Source organism: Trichosurus vulpecula, chromosome 8, assembly GCF_011100635.1.
Source record: "Trichosurus vulpecula isolate mTriVul1 chromosome 8, mTriVul1.pri, whole genome shotgun sequence".
Taxonomy (NCBI): domain Eukaryota; kingdom Metazoa; phylum Chordata; class Mammalia; order Diprotodontia; family Phalangeridae; genus Trichosurus; species Trichosurus vulpecula.
The window spans coordinates 260,307,590-260,327,105 of record NC_050580.1 but is presented as its reverse complement, the minus strand read 5'-3'; the positions used below and the strand labels follow the sequence as shown (position 1 = coordinate 260,327,105).

Genomic DNA, 19,516 nt, shown 5'->3' with positions numbered 1-19,516 from the left:
GGCCACAATATTCCTTGGAGTTTTCAATTTGGGTTCTCTTTCAGGGGGTGATCAGTGGGTTCTTTCAATGACTATTTTACCCTCTGGTTCTAGGACCTTGGGGCAATTTTCCTTAAGGATTTCTGTCCAGGCTCTTTTTTTCATCATGGCTTTCACGTAGAACAATAATTTTTAGATTGTCTCTCCTGGATCTATTTTCCAGGTCAATTGTTTTCCCAATCAGATATTTCATGTTTTCTTCTATTTTTTCATTCTTTAGATTTTGTTTGACTGATTCTTGATGTCTCATAGAGTCATTAGCTTCTACTTGCCCAATTCTAATTTTTAATGTATTGTTTTCTTCATTTAGCTTCTCTACCTCCTTTTCTATTTGGTTAATTTTACTTTGCAATGAAACATTTTCTTCATTTATATTCTGAACCTCCTTAACCATTTCACCAATTTTACTTTTTAAAGTATTGTTCTCATCAGTGAATTTTTTTTTCCATTTTTTCTTTTACCTCTCTAATTTGGTTTTTAAAGCCCTCCTTGAGTTTTTCCAGGAATATTTTTTGGTCTGGAGACCAGTTCACATTCCCTTTTGAGGTTTCAGATGTGGGTATAGTGTCAATGCTGTCCTCTTCTGAATTGGTGCTTTGATCTTCCCTGTCTCCATAATAGCAATCAATAGTCTTTGGCTTTCTAGTCTGTTTTTTCATCATGTTTGTTTGTTTTTTTCCCTTGGCTTCTAAAATGGATCTCTGCTTCTGGGGCTCACTGGCTTTGTGTGCTGTGGCTTCTGGTTTAGTGAGGTGCAGTGGAGGGGTGGTCTGGCTGCTGGAAGTCTCCTCTTCCCCTGTGGCTGCTCTACAGCAGAGTAATCTCAGCTGTTGTCTGTGCTGGTGTCTGCCACTTTCCCTGGCTGTGTGAAGGCACATCTGGGGTCCTGGTGTTGATGTTTGCTAGCTCCACCCCCTGGGGCTCACAAACTCCTGCTGTTCTGCTGAGGTGGGGCCTGCTGGGATACCTCTCCTCCTGCACTGGTCTCCTTCCACCACCACAAGAAGGGCCCTCTTCCAAACTTCTCAAACTAAAAGGCTACTGAAGCCCCACTTCTGGCTCCTCTATTTCAGGGTTTCTCCTAAGGGAGTATTATCTAAGTGAGGAAGGTAGAGAAGAGAGCCATTTTACCTGATCATCATGGCTCCTGGAAGATCAAGAGGGCAAGTTTCAAACCTTTAGATTGTGGGCTGGAGGCCTTAGGGGTAGCTGCTCCCAGGGCTGCAGGCTCTGTGCTGGTGTCTCATGTAGTTCTGACAGACCACTGTCCTAGACTGAGAGGCATAAGGGTTGCCATTTTAGAAGCCAGGGAACACTATATTTTGAAGAGCAAAAAAACTAGGATTCTGGCCAAAAAATACCATACCCAACAAAGCTAAGCATAATCCTGAATAAAAAAGTGGATATTGAATGAATTGTCAGACTTTCAGTATTTTGTTAAAAAAAAATACCTGACCTTAATGGAAAATTTAACATTCAAGAGCCAAAAAAAAATATATAACATACATACCAAAGACTAATTACAAGGGACTTAATAAGGACAGACTGTTTACCTTAAAGTTTGACTGAAACATGGATTGTATGAATAAGACTAATATGAAAAGGCTAGAAAGGTATATTGGAGTCAGATTTTAAGGCATACTAAATGTCAGGCTAAATTGTTTGTATTTTGTCCTAAAGGACAAAAGGTTTTTGAGTAGGGAGTAATAGTCAGAGCTATGCATGAAGAAGTTTTGGGTACTACTCAGTGCAGCAGCAGCCCTTCTTCATCCACAATGGTCAGCTATGACCCCTGACTCCCCAGAAACCATGTTGAATGGACCCGCAGTTGGCACTCATCTTGACACCACTTATTCCTGTGTGGGAGTCTTCCAACATGGAAAAGTGAAGATGATTGCTAATGGCCAAAGAGACAGGACCATCCCAAACTATGTCACCTTCACTGACACAGAATGTTTACTTGGTGGTGCTGCAAAGAATCAAGTTGCAATGAATACCAGTAACATAGCTTTTGATGCCAAATGTCTGTTTGGTAACAGATTTGATGATACAGCCATACATGAAGCATTGACCTTTCACAGTGGTAAGTGACACAATCAGGTCTAAGTCCAAGTGGAATAGAAAGGAGAAACCAGAAGTTTCTATTCAAAAGAAGTCTGTTCTATGATCTTGACCAAGATGAAAGGAATCTCAAAAGCTTACCGTGGGAACACTGTTACACATACTGTGTTTATAGTACCAGCCTATTGCAATGCTTCCCAAAGTCAGGCCCCCAAAGATGCTGGAATCATCACTGGTGTCAATGTGCTCTGAATCATCAATGAGCCAACTGCTGCTGCTATTGCTTATGGCTTGGATGAAAAGGTTGGTGCCGAGAAAAATGTATTGATCTTCGACCTTGGAGGTGGTACTTTCAATTCCTCCATTCTTACTATTGAAGATGGCATCTTTGATGTCAAGTTCAGGGCTCAAGACCCCCACTGGGATGGGAAGGACTTTGACACTCTCATGGTCAACCATTTCATTGTGGACTTCATGAGAAAGCACAAGAAGGAAATCAGTGAGAATAAGAGGACTGTTTGTCTTCTATGCACTGCTTGCGAACATGTCAAGTACCCTGTCTTCCAATACCCAGGCCAGTATTGAGATTGACTCCTTCAATGAAGGTATTTACTTCTGTACATCAATTACATGAGCCCATTTTAAAAAGCTGAATACTGATCTCTTCCATGGCACCATGGACCCTGTGGAAAAAGCTTCAAGAGATGCTAATCTAGATAAACTGCAGATTTTTGACATCGTCCAGTTTGGTTTCACTCACACCCTGCAAATCAAGGAACTTCTGTAAAATTTCTTCCATGACAAGGAGCTTAACAAGAGTATCGATGTTGATGAGGCTGTTACCTATGGTGCAGCTGTCCAGGTTGCCCTTTTGTCTGGAGATAAATCTGAGAATGTCCAAACTTGCTGCTGTTAGATGTCACTCTTCTTTCCCTTGGAATTGAAACTGCTGGTGCAGTTATAACATTTCTGATCAAATGTGATAACACCATCCCCACTAAGCAGATAAAGACCTTTACCACCTATTCAGACAACCAGCCTGGCATGCTTATTCAAGTTTATGAAGGTGAGAAAGCAACGACAAAGGATAGTAATCTGCTTGGCAAGTTTGAGCTTGCAAGAATCCCCCCAGCACCCATGGGTGTTCCTCAGATTGAAACTGCATTTGACATTGATGCAAATGGGATCCTCAAGGTTTCTGCTACATATAAGAGCACAGGCGAGGAGAACAGGATCACCATCACCAATGACAAAGGTCATCTGGGCAAAGAAGGCCCAAAAGCCTGAGAAACACAAGGCTGAGGATAAGAAGCAGAGAGACAAGGTGTCTTCTAAGAAGTCTCTTGAGTCTTGTGCTTTCACTGTGAAGATTACCACAGAGGATGAAAAACTACAAGGCAAAATTCATGATGAAAAGACCAACAAAAGATCCTTGACAAACGTAATGAAATAATCAACTGGCTGAATAAGAAGGAGACTGCTGAGAAGGAAGAATCTGAGCATCAGCTGAACAAATCAGAGAAGGTCTGCAACCCCATCACTGCTAAGCTGTACAAGAGTGCAGGGGGCATGCCAGAAGGCATGCATGGTGGCTTCCCAGCCCCATCTGGAGGTATTTCTTCTGGACCTACCATTGAAGAGGTCGACTAAATACACCAGAAGAAAAAGCATTCTAAACAGCTTTCCAAAAATTGAAGAACTCAAATTGGTAAACAAGGCAGTAGCTGTTTAAAAGTATTATTACAGCCGCTGTTTAAAACTAGGCATTCTGAGTACTTGAATGTGTGCAGAGAGAGAAAAGTGAACAATATTGCCCTTTATCAGTACTGAAAAAGGGGAAATGCAATTTTTATCCTGGTGAATAAGATCTATTTAAAATTAGCAGCATTAAAAAAAGAAGAAACAGAAGATTTGGAACCCAGAATGATGAAGAGTGACTGAGATCTGGGGAATAGGGTAAGAGATTGTTATAGCAGTCTAAGAGAGAGGTAACAAGGACCTGAACTAGGGTGGTGGTAATGTTACTGAATGTTTATGGTAATTTGAACAAGTTATTATTAAAGACAGGCAAAAGTAAAAAGAACTTGGTTCAAGTAAGAACCAAGATGGAAGTCAACCCTGAATATGAATATAATCATTATTTTTACTGTGCATATTAGCTAGAATTTAGTCTCTAGCGGCATGTGACCTGTGTATTTTTTTTAATATTGCACTAATATCAGTTGCTGATCATCATCAAAAATAAATTTGGTCTGAGGTTTTATCCCTGTTATCTCTACCACCTTTGATAATTCCTGATTAAAAAATAATGATATAAACTCCTTAAAAAGTAATAGTAGCTCATATTTTTACATCTTCAAAATGCATACTATCAAGGTTTTGCTGTAATTAGTTGCTAAGAGTTTTCTTTGGAATTGATGCATTTAAAACAAATAAAAAAATTTTCCAGTAGCTAAAAAAGCGTCAAAGAAAAGAATCTAAATGACCCATTAAAATTGCTTGTGCTTTCCCACCACAGATATTTAACCTGACCCAAGTTCAGGTTTAGTGTATAGAACATTCTCAGACAATAAGAATAAGCCCAGATTTGTTTTTTAGCCCAAATTGGTTATCTCATCAACACAGGAAATGTCTGGTAGGAAAAATCCATCCAATGAGGCAGATCAGCAACTATTAGAGAATTGTTTGGGGCTCTGAAAGTGTCAGTTAGGGGTTGCCAGCCTAAGTTGGAGTACCTGCAGAAGAGCTAACAAGGTTGACAAAGGCTGGGGAGAATACTTGGTAAATAAATATAGTTTACTATTCCTATCCCAAGTGTAATAGTGTTCATGAAAAAGATTGTGGATTAGAAAATGGATGTTAAGGAAGTGGACACAGGGTGGGAATGAAGGGTTACAATGCATATGAAAATTTTGAAAGAGACTGTTGAAGGAATAATTCTTACTCATCAAAACTGAAATGAGATTTGGATAGAAAAATTTTTTGTCTCTAGAGCAAGGGGAAAAAACGGTAAAAATGAACTAAATGATAACCAGAATCTCCAAATTGATTTCCAATCAATAAAGTTATAAAATTATTGATATTTTCTTGAAACAGCATGTTATATACTTACTAATAATGCTCACAAGGCTTATCATTCTTATCAATCAAATCCAAAGCAAGAAGCTGACTATGGCATGAGGCTATCTCTTTCAAAATCCAAGTTGAGAGGAGTGGAGTCAAGATGGTGGAGTGAGAGAATAAAACTATTGGCTGGTAGGAAAGAGAAGCAAGAGTCTCATTTATATATTTGGTTATTCTTATAAGCATTTAACAACATTGTTACTATAAATGATGTTACATAGCAAATAAATTTTCTTTGTGAAAAATCAATGTATATGTTTTATTTCTTGTGTTTATGCATAGCAAACTCTAAAATTAATTTCCTTTCATATTGAACAAAGAGTGCAGAAAGGCTTACTGAGAGCCAAGGGATGCAGTTACAGAAAAAGGTGGGGAACTCCTGGCTTCAATGACTTGCCTATGATCACTCCACTTCTATGTGTCAGAAGTAGGACCTGTAATCAGTTCTTCACATCCATAATCATGGCGCTTCAGTCATTGCTCTCCAAAACCCACATATATAGCATTCCTATTTAGAAAGTTAGTTGAACTGTGTGCTAAACAGATACAGATTTCTCTTTGAGATGAATATCAATATTGATTGACCTGAGAGATAAAAATTGATTTTGGCAAGGCCAAGGTCTATATTCATATCAGGCTATCTTTCTTTATGTTCCCAAAGACACAAAGTCAATAAATGAATTGTCACATGTACATCCTGAATATTTTCATTAGACTGCAAGAGAACATAGATTTCCTTCCCAATTTTAAGAAATGATGAGCAAATGAGAATAATTTCCAGGGCAAATTAATGAAACGATCCTACCGCAGGTCTAAAAATAACTCCTTACATTTGGATACCTATGAGCTCACACTAGCTGTTATTCCTTTTTGCAGCATTGGGTGCTAGTTTACATATTTAAACCATTAAGCTTCCTAATTTACTTTTTCAGGCAACCACCTTTCTCCTCTATTCCATTTTACCTTCTCTTTTGACTTCCTTTATTGTATTTTGGCTAGATTTATCCAAATATTCAAATGGTCCTGTGATGTGATGGACATGGATATTCCCTCCAGAAATACAGATAGTAATCCATCCATACTTGCCCATCCTAAATAATTTTTGTCCATGTTCCCCATAAGTTTATCACAAGGGGTCTATCCAACACACTCAAGGCCTTCTTTGCTTTATCTGAATGTGGGATAACAGTGAATAATAAAAATTTTAAGTTCTTACTACGTGCCAGACTTTGTGGTAAGCTGTGGGGACACAAATGTGAGAAAGCAAGACAGTACCTGTCATCAAGGATCTTACACTCTAATGAGAGAAGGCAATAGATAAAAGGGAGATGGAAGGGGGGAAATTGGTATGCTAACAGTGGCATGATTTCAAAATGGCAGCCAGAAAATGAGTTAAAGATATTGTTCTAAACAAAATAAGGCAAAAGTTTACCCATTAGAGCCCATAGTGAGTCTAGGAATACAGTTCAATGTTCCAGTAAGACATGAGTGAAGATGAGGAAGAAAATGGTCAGAGTGCAGGTCACATGGTTTAGAATGGTGTTTAGGCCGGCGGAGCCTAAAGTTGAACCAGTAGAGCAAACAACTTGTCCAATTATGGCTCTGCTGTGTGCTAAGATTTTAGGAGATGGGGGCAGTTTGAGTTAATACCGCCACCACCACCACCACTACTATCAACAACAACAACAACCAGGGCTGTTGTGAACCAGTACATTGTGGAACAGACCCAGGTGGTTTGAGTTAACTTGGCCTCCAAGTGGATTGACCTGAAATCTAGCTGAGAGCCCTTGAGGCAAGGAGTATTTAAGAAATTTTCTATGGTTCCACAGATCCCCTCCCCCTCCCCACCCACAAAAGGACTTCCTTATGATCTACTTTTATTCCTTGTTCTGTCCCCTAGATTTTGAGCTGCACTGGATATGGGAGACATTCTCAGGATACTCTCACTCTTACCATGTAACTAGTCCATCTTCTTTTTCACTCATTCATTCCTCTTTCTTTTCTTTTCCTTTCTTCTTTTTCTTTTTGCTTTTTGTAATTGGGTCTCCCTGTCTCGCCCAAGCTGGAAGGGCAGTGACCATGTAATGGTAATGTAAATTTGAAGATCTTCCCATCCGTTAACAGGCCCACCTGTGCGGCTTAAGTGACATGGAAGCCTAAGGTACATGAATCCTGTGGTGAGAGGAACTTCCTGAACGGGTGGAACGGGAAGGGTGGAGCAGACTGGAGGAAGCTGGTTAGACCAGTTAGAACTGAGGGAGAGAGAGGAAGCAGGCAGGCAGGTGTGCTGTGAGTGTTTGTGTGAAGCCCCTGGTAGGGAGAGGGCTTGGGAATGGTGGTGCTCCCTGCAGTGATAATGTGTATAAACTTCTTTGTTGTTGTGATGGTTTCATTTCCTGGTATTGGGATTTGGCTTTCTGGTGCTTGAATAAATGTTTTGGTTCTGTCTTCCATATAGAGAGTCTGTTACATTTTGTGATGCAGAAGTGTGCCAGCATATGCATAGTCTCCTTCGGTGCTGTGAATACTGTGTTGGTAACACAGACCACAACTCATGAGTACAATTGTAATATGTATGAAAGTACATGAAAGCTTTGAACTGCTTCATTTTTTTAATTTTTTTGAAGGGGGGAAGGCAGGGCAATTGGGGTTAAGTGACTTGCCCAAGGTCACACAGATAGTAAGTATGGCAAGTGTCTAGGGCTGAATTTGAACTCAGGTCTTCCTGACTCCAGGGCCAGTGCCCTACTTATTCAGCCACCTAGCTGCCCCTGAACTGCTTCATTTCTGACCCCTTTACAGGCAGCCTGGTGGTCCCCTGTTTCGAGGGGCTTACCATATTGGTGCTGAAAAGTACAGATACACAGTCAATTTAGTTCACCACAGCTCAGAACTGCCTAACTCAAGCGATCCACCAGCCTCAGCCTCCCCAGTACAAGGGATTAATGACACGTGATCTGTCATGCATTACAACCTTCCCACTTTCTCCTCCCAAAACCTTTTCTTTTTACTTTTTTTTCCTTATGGTAAAACACATTTAGGCTAGGTTGACATGAAACCACATGTGAGTGTAAGGAATCAAAGAATTTTGTCAAGGACACAATCTTTGGTGGTGTATAAAAAGTCAGCTAGATATTTCAGTTAATTTTTTTTTAATAACTTAAATGATGAGACATTTTAAGATTGTGCATGCGCAGGTTTTCTTAATCCATCAGATTGCCTTTTATTTCCTTTGTTTGTATTACTGCCCATGATGTCTAAGGTTAACACCAGCATGAAAGGGATGTCCCTGCACTCGGGAGTCCCTTTGGTAACTGGCCAAGAGCAAAATCAGTAAAATTATATCACAAATAATGAAAGGTAGGCTTTCTAGAGCAAAATTTAGTCCAGGAATCAGAGAGAACCCTAGAATTTTCAAACTAAATAGACAAAATTAGAACAGAGAACAACACCTTACAAGAAGCAAGTCCGGCAAAGAGCAGCTCAAAAAAATCCATGGAAAATATCGGCAACTTCGCATTGTCAGATAAAAGCGTTGCCCCTCTATGTATATGACCTATTTACACACATTTGTTGCATGCACGTCTCTTCCCGTTTGGCTGCCTATATGTTCCCATACATGGTTACCTCACAAATCAAACCTATTAGTTTCAAACCATCTCACTGCGTATGTATTTTGTATTCAGGAGAGTGCAAACTCAAGGTTTATTGAAGAGAAGTTATATTATTATGTAATTTACAATGCTATTTAATGAAATAGCATTTCTCAGGAATTGAGAATGCCATTGGGCTAACATTTAAAAAGTAAAACATATTAGAGAGAGTTGAGGAGCTATGATTTGGAGAGGATTCTGCAAAATACCTCGAAACTTGAGTACTAAAGTGAGAACCCAGAGCGAGAAGATACAAGAACTACACCATATTCCTTTTCTTCTTTTTTTTGACTCCTCTGCTTCATGTTATTGCAAATCTGTTCTTGAATATTCAATGAATCACAGAACTTGAGAATTAGAAGGAACTTTAATGGTTATCTAGCCTAACCTCTTACCCCATCGTAGCATCTGTCTAAAGGACACAACCTTTAAACTTAATCTAATGAACCACTTCTTTCTTTATACATGAAAGATTTATGGAAATGTCCTTTCTTCATTTTATCATATTTCCCAAGTAATTGCCTGACATCTTCATAACTCTCTCTAATTTCGCAGGTGAACTACTAAGATTTGGAACTGAAAGCTCTTATGAATATCTAATCCAAACCTTTCATTTTACGTTGTTGTTGAGTCATTTCAGTTGTGTCCAACTCTCCATGACCCCATTCAGGGTTTTCTTGTCAAAGATACTGGAATCGTTAGCCATTTCCTTCTCCAACTCATTTTACATACAAAGAAACTGAGGAAAACAGGATTATGTGACTTGCCCAGAGTCACACAGCTAGCGAGTATCTATGGCTATATTTGAACCCAGCTCTTCCCAATCCAGGCCTATCTATCTATCTGTCTATCCACTGCTGCCCATTTTCATTTTATAGCTATAGGAAACAAGGCCCAGACAGTTTAGGTGACCTTCCAAAGATACCACAGGGAGTCAGTAGTCAAGGTTGGATTCAAACAAACCACATCTTACTCTACATTTAGTGCTTTATCCACTGCACCGCAGTGGCTGAATCATTTATTGCAACTTCATTTTTTTTTTAGTTGAAGATATTGTAGCACAGAAAGTTTTTTGCTCAGTATTCTGAACGCTATTCAGTTTCTTGATTCTCCCTCTGGTAGTATTCTGTACTGTCTACATGCGCTTATGCCTATGGGTGTATCTAAAAAATAAAAGCTTTGCATTCAAACTCTTCAGATATTTCATACCACCTTCAATTCAATTCAATCCAGGAAATTTTAAATCAATATATATTGATTCAGCACCTAGTATGTGCAAGAAGATATTAGAAAATGTATTATCTGAAGAATAACTATGAATGACTAAGCTATTTTGAGTATCATAGATATCCAAGCCAACTGCAAAGGACCCATGAAAGAAGATGCTTTCCAACTCTAGAGAGCTAATAAATAGTAGTACGCATAGTATCATTTTATATATGTATGTATATATGCATGGATGGATGGATGGATGGATAGATGGATGGTGTGCATGTATATATATGTGCGTGTGTGTATCTGTTTCAAATGGTGGCCTTCAGGGGTGGGAGGGGGAGGTGTAAGAGAGTTTGAAGCTTAAAATGTAACAAAAAAATAAAATTTAAGAAAAAAAGAAAATATATTAAAGCAAATGTATATATAGTTTTTTTCATTTATTATGTATATTTTAATCATTCTCTTTTCAGTTATATTATACTTTATTTTCATTATAATTTTGTGCTTTGGTGGAATATACTGGTAGTACAATACTCTATCAGAAATAAATAGTTTAAAATTCAGAAATAATATGTAGTATCCTGAACTAGAGCTATGGAAAGGAATGGAGTCCTAAATTTAAATAAATGGATTGACTTGCAATAGGAGAAAATATATTAATTTGTAGGACTATAATTAGTATTGAAAAAATAAAATGAAATATATTTAAGAAACAATAAAAGAGTATGGCTTCTGTTAGGTGTCAAGGTCTTTGTGTTTTTGTTGGAAACTGTCTGCTGCTCCTACTTTATGGGTAAAGTAATGTGATATTCTCAATCTCTCTAGTAGTTGAGAATATGTAAGGTCATTCCCTGGGAAAACCAGAGGGATATCATCAAAGAAAATTTGGGGCATTTTAAACCTTCTAATATACTAAGTGTGCTATTTAAAGCAGAAGAATTATTTATTCAAAAAAATTAAGCAGGGAAAAAGGCTCAATAGAAGCATATTTCACACTACTATTGCTGTTGTATAACTGTGAACATTAATATATGTATGTGGCTATGTGAAATCTTCAAAGATTTCTTTCTCTATCTCTTTCTTCCTCTATATACATTTTTATTCACAAATGTATATAAGCAACCTAATATATGTGAATATATATGAATACACAAATTTAAGTATATATCTTATATGTATTATACTGTAACATATTCCATATTGATTTTTATATGCACATATATGTATGTATATATACATATGCGTATATATGTATGTGTGTATAGTATTTCAAAGAAACAAGATGAGTCTCTCAATATGTGACTATTAAAAGGGTCCAATGATGTAGCCTATAGAAAATAATAAATAATCCATCTAAGGTCTCTGGTATAATAGCTAATGAACATAGTGTCTGAATGATTAAACTGAAATAGATTCAGGGCTCAAATAAGGACCATTTTCTAGAGAAATTCCATGGACTGTGGCAAATTCAGATTTTTTCCCTCTATCTTCATTCTTATCGGTTTCTTCCTTATCTTACAGGAACAGGCAACTATGAGATTGCTAGTGAAGCAAAAACAATTTACTTAATAATCGACAGAATAAACAATGTTAGCCTACAAACTGGATTTGGAAGGAAGTCTCTTCCAGGGGCAGAGAACAACCCTCAGGGGACTGTTGTGGTCAATAGAAATAATAACTGCTATGTACATGAAGATTTAAATTTGACAAAGGATTTAACAGACATGATCTTATTTTGAATCTTACAAGAACCCTGTGGGGTAGATATAGCATGAGTATTATTATCTCCAGATTAGAGATGAGGAAACAGGCTCAGAAAATTTGTCGTTTGCCCATATGTCAGAGATGGGATTTGAATTCAGATATTTCTGACTCCAAATAGTGTACTCTGTCCACACAAGATGCTGCTCCAAAAAGGCTATGGTGAATCTGATATAAATAGGTAGATAGATAGATAGACAGACAGACAGGGAGATAGACAGATAGATAGCTCTGAGGTAATGATGATGGTGATGATGATGATACATTCAGACTACTAATGATTTAACCAATGCCAGGCCTACTGAGCCTTATTTTTCTTAACAGGTTCAACTTCATTATTACATGTATTACAGGAAACTGTGATCTGCAAATGGATGTACTGTCACTGAAATCAGAATTTAGAGATCCAGAGAATCAGCCACACTGACATACTCTTCTACAAGGCCATAAACTCTATATCCATACAACTATTGCAAGATCTATTACATCTGATCCACCAGAAGCAGGCTTGAAAAACTCATATCCCTGCTCTCTAAGGAGCCATGACTCCTGAGTATGAGGTAAGGTCAGTCTCTGGCAGATAACTGTACCTGATAGAATATTCCAATGCGTGGGAACACCTTAAACTTGTATATTTTTCCTTGCAAGGTTCAATGAACAATGTTCTACCTCTGTCATGAGAGCCTAATGATGGGCAAAAGCAGTGGCAAGCTAGTAAATAAAAATATATAATAACTAGCTCTTGGGGGGCAGGGGGTGTAGGTGACACACATGTATTAGTAACATTTTCCCCACAATTTTCTTAAGTCTAACACACGAAACAATGAACCAAACACTGATATGTGAATTTCTGAAGTATAAATGTTTGTATTGAAAATTTAAAAATAAGCTCTTGTGAGCTTATTCAAGCTGGCTCCAGCACCTAAAGTTCTATTCAAAATCAGCCTACTACTCCTGGTGGCCACTAAAGCAGTGTACATCCTTTTTGGGTCTTCACTGTTGAGAGACATGCGCTCACTGCACCAAGGACACTGAAGGAGAACTGACAGACTTGTTACAATGCTTGCTTCCCTCCAGCCCTGGGCTACATTAATGCTACATCTTCTCAAAGACTTTCCCCCATCCCAATGAGTACAATACCATTTTGGCGATGGAAGCCACCCTGACCAAGAGATGCTACTTTTTCTACACTAGAGGAAAAGAATCTTCTTCCACTGCCTCCTCTTCTTTTTCCATAAAATGTTAAATGAGGTCTGAAGAGCTAAGGAAATGATCTGATCCTCTGCACACATTCCCTTCTGCTCAAGCTTGATCTTAATAGAAATCTATTTGTGGCAGAACAATGAGCATATTCAATGTGGGCAAATAATTATGAGAAAGTTAGCTGCTCTCCCAACATGGAGAAGGGTAGTTTTGGAAAAGGGGAAGAGAAACTGCATTAGTGAACACAAATTGCCAATTCTGCAGCTTGGGAAAACAATGGGTTGGATCTGATGATTCTGAAAATTATATTTGTCTGAGTGCCCAAGTAGTGATTTAGGAGTAATGCAAAGCATTTGATTTCTTAGTTTCTAACCGACTCCTTAATGGCAAAAGCAAACGTTAGGTTCTTAATCTCTTTAACAAATTACTTGTGTTTCCTGGTATACAGTGCTTTAATTTTTGCAAAGCACTTTGCAAATATTATCTCATCGGATTTTCACAACAACCCTAGGAGGCAAATGCTATTATTATCCTGATTTTACAGATGAGGAAACTGAGGCAGACTGTGGTTGCATGATCTACCCATGATCGCATAGCTACTAAATGCCTGAGTCTGGATCTGAACTTTGGTCTGCCTGACTTAATTCCAATACTTTAGCTCAAGGGCATGGAACCTGAGGCCTGGAGGCCACATGTGGCCTTCTGGGTCCTTGGGTGTAGTCTTTTGACTGAGTACAAGTTTTACAGAACGAATCCTTTTATTAAGGGGATTTGTTCTGTGAAGTTTGGATTCAGTCAAAGAACCACACCTGAGGACCTAGAGAGCCACATGTGGCCTCCAGGCCCCAGGTTCCCCAACCCTGCTCTAACACTGAATCCCCTAGATGGCCTAAACTATAGGAACTCCCTTAACCAGGCATAAGCCTTCAAGTGTTGCTTAGATCTTCCTAACTCCATGACCAGCAAATAGTCAAAAACACCACACTTATTTTTTGGCATCCCATGGTATATGAGTATTTCTATACCTCAGATTGAAATACACAATACAAAAGCCCTTACACTCTCAGGACAAGGGAAGAAAGATGCTCATCAAAAATAAAATGTTTAATTTTAAATTGTCAATAATCACTCTTCAAAGCTCCCTTCCTATGGACAAGCTGTCTGGCTTGCCACATTTAGACATTTTGCTATTTAATCTGTTCCTCTAGCCTCTAGAAAAGTTCATTATGCAGTCTGAAAACGCTAGCATATATTTCATAGAAATTGAAATTTCCATTAAAAGTTACCCAAACAAGTGGGTAAAAGCTTGCACAGTAGCAGAGAGAGACAAAGTGAAAAAGTCAGCTAAACAGAGATAAAAGATGGAAAGGAAAATTACTGTGTCATCAAAAAGATAATGAAGTTTAAAAGAAATAAAAAAGATGAGACATTTTGTAGGACACATAAAGCAGTGCAACCCAAGCCAATAAAAGAGATGAAAACTTTGGTGAAGGAAATGTCACTAATTAGATATTGTTAAAGCTGAAATGAACATTTTCTTTTATGTTTTTATAGGCTAACAAATAAAAAATGGTACTTAAATGAGCAATCTCTGATTTTGTCAGGGATCAGGGTGCAGATTGTCTGACATTATCTCTACAGGAATAGAGCTTAATCGGGTGGAGCATTGCTCTGGGAAGATCCAATTTGAGAGAGACCTTGATCTCATCATCCCCAGCAAGTACTCCAACTGTACAAGCCTACAATTCTTGTATCTGACCATAAGCTCTTGTCCTTCCATACCTCTCTCTGCCTCAGCCTTCCTAAATGTATTCCTCTTCCCTTTTACAACCAGCCCTTTATGGAGACAAGTACATGGCACAGGGGAAAAGGTGCTCAGCCTCGAGTCAGAAAAAACCTGAATTCCAATCTGCCCTCAGACCCAATTTCCTCACCTGAAAAATGAGGAGTAATAGCACCTATCTCTTCGGGTTGTTGGAAGGATCAAATCAGGTAATATTTGTAAATCGCTTACCTACCACATAATAGTGTTACATAAATGTTTATGCCCTCCTTGCCCTTCCCCATGTTTTCCCGACTATCACCCTTCAAATATAATCTAGATTAACATTACAAAATTAAGCAAACAAGTGACCATCATATTCCTCCTTGACCACTTTGGGGAAAAGAATAAAAATCTGTATAGTGCCCAAAAATATCTAATTTGATCCTCTCAACAACCCTGTGAAGTAGGTGACATTATTATCCCCATTTTACATTTGTGGAAACTAAGGCAAAAAATAGAAGTTAAATCATTTGCCTAGAGTCATAGCAAGAATCTGAGGTCAAATTTGAAATCAGGTCTCCCTGAGTCCAGATCCAATGTTATATCAATTATCCTACCAGCTGCCTCTGGGAATGTAATGATGTGAGCAGAAGCTCAATTTGATAATCATCCTGAATTATTCCACTTAATAAAAAGTCTTTTTTATTTTTTTCACTGTTGTCCTGACCTATTACCCACCTTTCCAAGGTACTTCTACAAGGATTTTGGAAAGATACTAGATGATAATACTATTTTTTTTAATGATGACAATTTCACTAAAAAGAAAATTCTCTCCCCCCCACCTCTCTCTCTTTCCCCGTCTTTTATCTCTCTCTCCTCTCTGTCCTGTATTTTGGTCTTTCTCTCTCCATTCTGCCTTTCTCTGTCTGTCTGTCCTTTCTGTGTACCATATATCTGTATCTCTGTCCCTATCTTAGCCTGTTTCTCTCTGTATTTCTCTGTCTTTCTCTGCCTTTTAGAGGTACACTTGCCCGCTTTAAAAGACCAGGAAAAAATTATGGTCGGGGCTAGATTTAATTACTCTATGAGTATATTCCCATTGACCTAAGCAAAACCATCAGCATCCTTCCCACGTACTCAAAGTCTGAACCTATGGCCTTATATTTTTAACCTCGTTGAGTTGGCCAGGCTTTTCTGATCAACCTTCTTCAAATTTTATATATGATTTTATTGAACTTTGGGCTTCTATGAGGTTGAATTTTTAGCCCCATTTTACAGATGAGGAAACTGAGACACAGAAAAGAAAGTGTCTTAAGGTGTCATGCAGCTAGTAAGCAAAATATCTGAGACTAGAACCCAGGAATCACAATTCCTGGTCTGGTTCTCTTTTCAATAAATGATACTTCCTCACAACCAAAATTCAAGGACTTCCTAAAATCAATAAAAGAGTACTTGCAATGCAAAAGAACCCACCAGGAAATGTCAGTTACCTTGGGTCATAATTATCAGTGCTGACAGTCACAGCAAGAAAATACATAATAGGAGTTTGTTAGTTGTTGTTTCTCCCCCTTGACACACAAAATCTACGCTGAGCTATTAGTGCTGTCTGCCATAACAAGTGCCAATTAAGGAATAGCCTTTGGAACCTGGAGGAAGTCAGCAGAGAAACAGCCATCTTAGAGATCTCCATGAATGCTTCCCAGCAAGATCAAGCCTGGATTCATGTGGCAAGGTATATGCGAGTATTCAGTCAGTGTGCCTTTATTATAACAACCCTCCAAACTGACTGCAACTGTCATGAGGCTTTTTAAAGTAGAATGCATTCTAGCGAGCATTCAGTAACAAGAATGGTTTTAAAAAAAATAAAAAGGCCTGCAGATCATGGAAATTTAGAGCTGAGAAAAAGTTGAGAGAGCATCTTGTTCAATTCCTTCATTTGAGAGAAGGGAAACTGAGGCATAGAAAGGCAAAACAGCCCAAATTATGCATCTTGATGCCTCCATAGGAACTGAACCCATTGCATCCTAATAATCTTCCATTAATAGAATCTGTGTAGAATCGGTGGTGGAACTGTTCAATGAGGAGGCCATAGGAGAGGAGGGAAGCATATAAGTCAGGCAGGGTGGCCAAGGAATTCAGCAAAAAAGAAATTATGTGGCATCAAAATGGAGTGGAAAGGCAATTTTTGACAGTGCTCTATTCTCCAACAAAACCTTTTGGAGAGAGGAGCAAAGAGATGGGCCCAGATCTAGAGGAACTACAAGGAACCACAACGCAGAGATAGAATTTTAGCCATGGAAAATGAGACAGGTTGGGCCACAGAATGAAATGTTATAAAAAAAGATAGGAGTTAAGTGCTTCTGAGGAATAAGAGTAGCATTACCCTTCCAGTCACACAGGTTTGCAACCTCAATGTAATCCTCACTCTCCTTCTCTCATTCCCTTCAAATATCTAATCAATTGTCAAGCCTGGGATTTCTTTCTCTACAGCATCTCATTGAAACACTATTGTGTCAGTGCAGAGGGTACAATTGGTTAGCTGGTACTCCATCACTTATGCTCACTCCTTCCCATGCTTTTCCAATTTCCTTCCTAGGGAGCAGGTTAGGGTATATTTCTCAACTCACTGTTTTGTCCTCCCAACCTCCTTTCTCTGTGTAGACTTTATTAGCCATATACTGTTATAACCTGTAGGTCATTTTCTAACCTATAAGTGATACAGGCCTTTTAGGTCTACTACATCCCTTCTTCTGCTCTTTTATGGAATTTATAGCAGACAAAATGTTTGTAACATAAGTACAATAGCTCAGAGCTAGGAAAATTCTGACACTGAGGCACAGGTTTGGATTGGTCCCTGTAATCTAATGTAAATTTATGTTTATTTCTGGCTAATCCCTGGTCTCTTTGTGTTAGAAATATAGATCAGGATTCAGGAAACATTTAAGCAAAAGAATCCAGCAGAATATATTACCTTATCTACTACTGGAGGTCATTGTAAGGGAAAGTTGCAAAGAGCAGAACTATTTTTTTTTTGGAATATTCTTCAATTCCATAGCTTCAGACCACATCTTCTACTTATCCAACCCTAACCTTTCTCTTACCTCCAAATTTACATCTCCATCTATTGGACATTTCCAGGTGAATATCCTGTAAATATCTTAAAAGCCAAATGTACAAAACAAGCCACTATCTTTTTCCAAAAACTTTCCTTTTCATGACTTCCCTATTACTAAATTTATATGAATTGATGCAAAGAGAAATGAGCAGAACTAGGAGAAAAATTTACACAGTCACATCAACATTGTAAAGATAATCAACTGTGAAAGACTTAATAACTCTGATCAACACAATGGCCAAGCACAGGTCCAAAGGACTCAGGATGAAAAATGCTACACAGAGAACAGATTGAAGCATTACTTTTTTCTCTTTCTTTTTAAGTTTATTTTCAGAATGTGGCTAATGCAAAAACTTTTTTGCATGGTTTCCTATTTATAATGGGTTTTGAATTTCTTGCCTTCTTACTAGATGGGGAAAGGGTGGCAGAGAGAAAGAACTGGAACTGAAAATAAGAAAAAATTGAATGGAAGGGGAGCTGGGAGCTGGGAACAGAATGGAGCAGAGCCCAGCCTGAGCGGCGTGGACCATCCAGACCAGAAGCTGGGCGGAGCGGGCCCTAGCGCCCTGAATATGTGAGCTGCGGCAGTTACCAGACGCCTCGCCCCACAAACACCAAAGACAGCAAAGAAGGTTAGTGGGAAAAGCTGCGGGAGTGGAAGGAGTTCCTGGTTCAGCTTCCAGCCCCAGGGGCAGTGGAGGTGGGGCAGCTACTGCTGTTGTTACTTCCTGCTCCAGGCCCACCTGGTGGGAGGAATTAAGTGGCGGATCAGAGCAGAAGTGCAACAGCCTGCTGAAGATCTAAGCCCAGTCTGGACTGGGGGTTCTTGGGGAAGGAGTAGTGTGGGTCTGACAGAGCTGGCACCTTCCCCCCAAATGTGGAACATAGAACTCGTTAGTCTGCAAGCAGTCATACCCCACTGAAAAACTCAAGGGTCAAGTTAGTTGGTTGGGAATATGGCCAGGCAGCGAAAACACACCCAGATTCAGTCTCAGACTTTGGATTCGTTCTTTGGTGACAAAGAAGACCAAAACATACAGCCTAAAGAAGACAACAAAGTCATAGAGCCTACAACAAAAGCCTCCAAGAAAAACATGAACTGGCCCCAGGCCATTGAAGAACTCAAAAAGGATTTGGAAAAGCAAGTTAGAGAAGTAGAGGAAAAACTGGGAAGAGAAATGAGAAGGATACAAGAAAACCATGAAAAACGAGTCAATGACTTGCTAAAGGAGACCCAAAAAAATACTGAAAAATACACTGAAGAAAACAACACCTTAAAAAACAGACTAACTCAAATGGCAAAAGAGCTCCAAAAAGCCAATGAGGAGAAGAATGCCTTGAAAGGCAGAATTACCCAAATGGAAAAGGAGGTCCAAAAGACCACTGAAGAAAATACTACTTTAAAAATTAGATTGGAGCAAGTGGAAGCTAGTGACTTTATGAGAAATCAGGATATTATAAAACAGAACCAAAGGAATGAAAAAATGGAAGACAATGTGAAATATCTCCTTGGAAAAACCACTGACCTGGAAAATAGATCCAGGAGAGATAATTTAAAAATTATTGGACTACCTGAAAGCC

At 38.7% G+C, this 19,516-nt stretch overlaps 1 pseudogene; it reads left to right on the top strand.

The window, feature by feature from the left end:
- Positions 1 to 1,848: 1,848 nt before the first annotated feature.
- Positions 1,849 to 3,750, top strand: LOC118827944 (annotated as a pseudogene).
- Positions 3,751 to 19,516: the final 15,766 nt, after the last annotated feature.